The sequence below is a fragment of the Pseudochaenichthys georgianus genome, unplaced genomic scaffold, assembly GCF_902827115.2.
Source record: "Pseudochaenichthys georgianus unplaced genomic scaffold, fPseGeo1.2 scaffold_423_arrow_ctg1, whole genome shotgun sequence".
Taxonomy (NCBI): domain Eukaryota; kingdom Metazoa; phylum Chordata; class Actinopteri; order Perciformes; family Channichthyidae; genus Pseudochaenichthys; species Pseudochaenichthys georgianus.
In genome coordinates, this window is record NW_027262988.1 from 167,251 (window position 1) to 171,832 (window position 4,582).

Genomic DNA, 4,582 nt, shown 5'->3' on the forward strand with positions numbered 1-4,582 from the left:
ATTAATCATGTCTCCCACAGTATTTTGATAGTAAGTTCTGATCCGTGCTGGAGTTGAGGGGAGATCTCCTCGATTAAATCAAAAAGGGCTTGTCTGCCGAAACGAAACCTCTCTCTCAGTTCACTGAATAGATGTCCAGTGGGTTTGTTCGATCACAGACAACTCCTTCTCTTCTTAATGCCCTTGCATTGTTAAACTTGCCCTGCCATCGTTATTATCCTTCTTGCCTGTTTTACGTTACTATGGATACTAGTCTGTCTTTCCGATTTACGCCTGCTCCATACTTGGCGTAAAAGTTACACCCGGGCGCAACGCATACAGGGCTTGAGTCTAAGTGGTGCACTAGTCATAACTTTAGTTTGGTCTTCACCTTCGGTTCTACGGCGGACGTAGAGTTACGCCCAGTTTACGCCCAGCTGGTGCACTCCACTGTAGTTGGTTAAATGTGACATACATTGATACTTTAGTTTTAATGTGCTTATTCATTCACCTTTTATTCACCTGTGTAAAAGCAAATACTTTGGATTAATTCAAATTGCGGGAGAATAATTATAGAAATATAGAAATCAATGAATACATATTAGGGATGCTCCGATCGATCGGCCACCGATCGTTATCGGCCGATACTCACTCTCTACCGATCGATCGGGCTCTCTAAAAATGCCGATCGCGAGAGCCGATTGCATGACGTAAAATTATGACGTAAAATACATGACACTTTTCTCTGTGCGCGGCAAAACAAGCTTCAGTCTGGCAGCAGTTTCGAATGCGCTAGAATTTGAAAATACACAACCGGAAAAAATCTGCCACTTCCTTACAGAGCCCCTCCTCCAACACACACGAACGCGCACATGACCAATGAGGGCACGAGATAAGTTTGTGCACAGATGGAATGCTGACAGGCAGGTAGGCCATCCAGTTACTTTAGCCGGGCCGGCTCAGATGATTGGTTGTGCTTTTTACAGTACTACGGCTTCCACAGATGAAATTTGTTTATGGGTTTTTTGTCAAAGCACTTAAGATATTCATTGCTATCGGGATGTTAAGAGCATTCCATGGAATATAACAAGTGTATCTCGAGCCGGTTTCTCAAACTTACCTACCCCACCTTTAACTAGAATTATCTAGTTAACAAAAAGTGTTAACAAATCCAGAATATGATTTATATTTTGCTGGCTACTGCAGAATGCTGTGGTAGCCATGCTGGTTAAGGGTGCCTTGAACTCTGAATAAATCACCAACAGTGACACCAGTAAAGCCCCCACCCCCCGGAGATGGGAGGTGCTTTAACTTGCGGTTTCTGAGGCTGGTAACTCTGATGTGTTTATCCTCTGAGCAGAGGTAACTCTTGCTCTTCCTTTCCCGGGGGGGTCCTCGTGAGAGCCAGTCTCATCATAGCGTTCCATGGTTTTTGCGACTGCACTTGAGGATACATTCAAAGTTCTTGACATTTTCCGGATCGACTGGCCTTCATTTCTTAAAGTGATGATGGACGGTCGCTTCTCTTTACTGAGTTGAGTCGTTCTTGCTATAATATGGATTACAACAGCAGTCAAATAGGGCTTTCCACTGTGCACTAACTCTACCTCTGCACAACACAACTGATGGTCTCAAACACATTCAGAAGGCAAGTCATATTACACACATTGACTCTTGACAAGGCACACCTGTTAATAGAAAACCATTCCAGGGGACGACCTCATGACCTGACTGAGAGAAGCCAAGAGTGAGCAAAGCTGTCATCAAGGCAAAAGGGGCTACTTTGAAGAATCTAAAATAAAAATCATATTCTTGATTTTTTTTTTAACACTTTTTTGTTAACTAGATAATTCCATGTGTTCTTTCATAGATTTTATTTCTTCAGTGTTAATCTACAAAGTAGAAACAAATAAAAATAAGCAAAAAACATTGAATGAGAAGGTGTCCAATCTTTTGACAGGTACTGTATATAAAAAACACACATATTTGAACATTTAGCTGGTTCCCTCATACATAATCATTTATACAAGTGCAACTTTGAACACATACAGCAGTAAAATGCAACATACAAAATAATCAAGAAACAACATAAATTAAACACTGACAGGGAACATTTTTACTGCACCATCATTACTGTTTCATAAGAAGGTGCCGTCAAATGTTCTGTTAATACTTGCATACTTTTACTAAAATAAGGTTTGAATGCAGGATTTTAATTTGTAACGGAGTATTTTCATTCTATACTGTAGGCTTAGTGTATCTGTGAACGATCCCAAATACAATTCCTTGTTTACATTGCGGCTAGTGCTACGCCAGAAGAAAAAACCCTTTTACATTTTGAACTGGAAGTGGAAAGGGGCTGGGCTACATGAGGTGACTTGAGCCAACACAAATACACAATAGGTGGGACTAAGAAAGATAATGTGAAAATATAAAAACAAAGGCATTCATTAGGGCTGCAAAATGTCTCCCATTGTAATGGTGATGAGATTTTTAAATGCTAACAGTTAACAGTTTCTTCTGACTGTGTTTCCTGCAGACGTCCAGCAGCTGGTAGTGGTTAAAGAAGAGCTTCTCCCTGACCAGCAGGAGTGGCGCACCAGTCTAGACCAGGAGGACCCAGAGCCCCCCCCACACATTAAGCAGGAACAGGAGGGAGAGCAGCTTCAGGAGCTGGAGGAGGCTGATATCACCAAGTGCACTTTCACTCCTGACCCTGTGAAGAGTGAAGATGATGAAGAGAAACCTCAGTCCTCTCAGCCTCATCAAAGACAAACTGAACACATGGAAACAGAAGCTGATGGAGATGAATGTCGAGGACCAGAACCAGCCAGGAACTCCGATCCAGAGAGCAGTTTACAACCAAAGACTGAGGACCACACTGAAGACTCTTCTGAACCTGACACTAGAGACTCTTCTGAACCTGACACTGAAGACTCTTCTGAACCTGACACTGAAGACAGTGCTGATTGGAAAGAGACCAGAGAACCTGCCTCAGGCTCAAACTCACTGAAAAATAGACATGAATCTGTCAGTGATCCACAACATAGTGCTGAAAATAAACCATTCAGCTGCTCAGTCTGTAAGGAAGCTTTTCCACAGAGTGGACATTTCAAGACACACATGAGTCCACACAGGAGAGAAACCATTCAGCTGCTCAGTCTGTAAGAAAGCTTTTTCACAGAGTGGACATTTAAAGAGACATAAGAGAGTCCACACAGGAGAGAAACAATTCACTTGCTCAGTCTGTAAGAAAGCTTTTTCACGGAGTGGACATTTAAAGATACACATGAGAGTCCACACAGGAGAGAAACCATTCACCTGTACTGTCTGTATGAAAGCTTTTTCATGTAGTAGAAGTTTAAAGAAACACATGAGAGTCCACACAGGAGAGAAACAATTCACCTGCTCAGTCTGTAAGAAAGCTTTTTCATGGAGTGGACATTTAAAGACACACATGAGAGTCCACACAGGAGAGAAACCATTCACCTGTACAGTCTGTAAGAAAGCTTTTTCATGTAGTGGAAATGCAAAGATACATATGAGAGTCCACACAGGAGAGAAACAATTCACCTGCTCAGTCTGTAAGAAAGCTTTTAAACGGAGTGGACATTTAAAGATACACATGAGAGTCCACACAGGAGAGATGCTACACAGCTGCTCAGTCTGTAAAAAAGCTTTTTCACAGAGTGGACATTTAAAGACACACATGAGAGTCCACACAGGAGAGAAACCATTCACCTGTACTGTCTGTAAGAAAGTTTTTTCATGTAGTGGAAGTTTAAAGAAACACATGAGAATCCACACAGGAGAGGAAAAATAGATCTGCAAAGTTTGTGACAAAATATTTAAATGGCGTAATCGTTTAAAAAGACCAAGTGTGTTGGTAAGGGAATACATTTGTCTATTTTGTCTCCTAATGCCGTTGCATGTAATACGTTACTCCCTAAGCCTGTTTTCACCCACCTGCAACCGATTCGCTAATAATCACAAATGTTCATTTCTTCGACCCCTTGAGACTATTTCTTGTTTAATAATCGTTACATCTCCTCAGGACCAAGTTCCTGTGTCCTGCCTTTCACCTGCTGATCACCCACTGCTCATTTAAGGTAGACTCACCTTTACAATGGACCAGCTAGTCTTAGTGTCTTAATGCAAACGTTTTGTAAAGTGATGCTAGACCAACAACGTGCTGTTGGGCTGTGTGCTCTCTGCAGGACGCTGTCTGTACTCAAAGATTGTTGATGAAATGAGAGCTTCACTCTGTTTTTGTTGTCTAAACCAGTGATTCTCAAATGGGGGTACGCGAACCCCTGGGGGTACGTTGGGGTACTGCAGGGGGTACGTGAGATAAAAAAAAAAAAAAAGGTTAATTAAAAAAATAATCTTTGTAAAATAAGTTAAATAGAATACACAATTTTATATAAAACTTTCCTAGAACCACCTCATATAAACATGTCAAATGTGTGTATTGTATTTTATAGTTTTTCACAATAACATATTACTTAAATTGAAAAATGTTATTTTTTTCCATGCATAAAATCAAAATGTCCTTAGTTTGTTGTAATGCATACCACGAAGGAGTTAATACTTCACACACTGA

At 41.0% G+C, this 4,582-nt stretch overlaps 1 pseudogene; it reads left to right on the forward strand.

Annotated features, from left to right (window-relative positions):
• The first annotated feature begins 3,102 nt into the window (after positions 1 to 3,102).
• LOC139433407 (zinc finger protein 570-like) lies at positions 3,103 to 4,066 on the forward strand (annotated as a pseudogene).
• Positions 4,067 to 4,582: the final 516 nt, after the last annotated feature.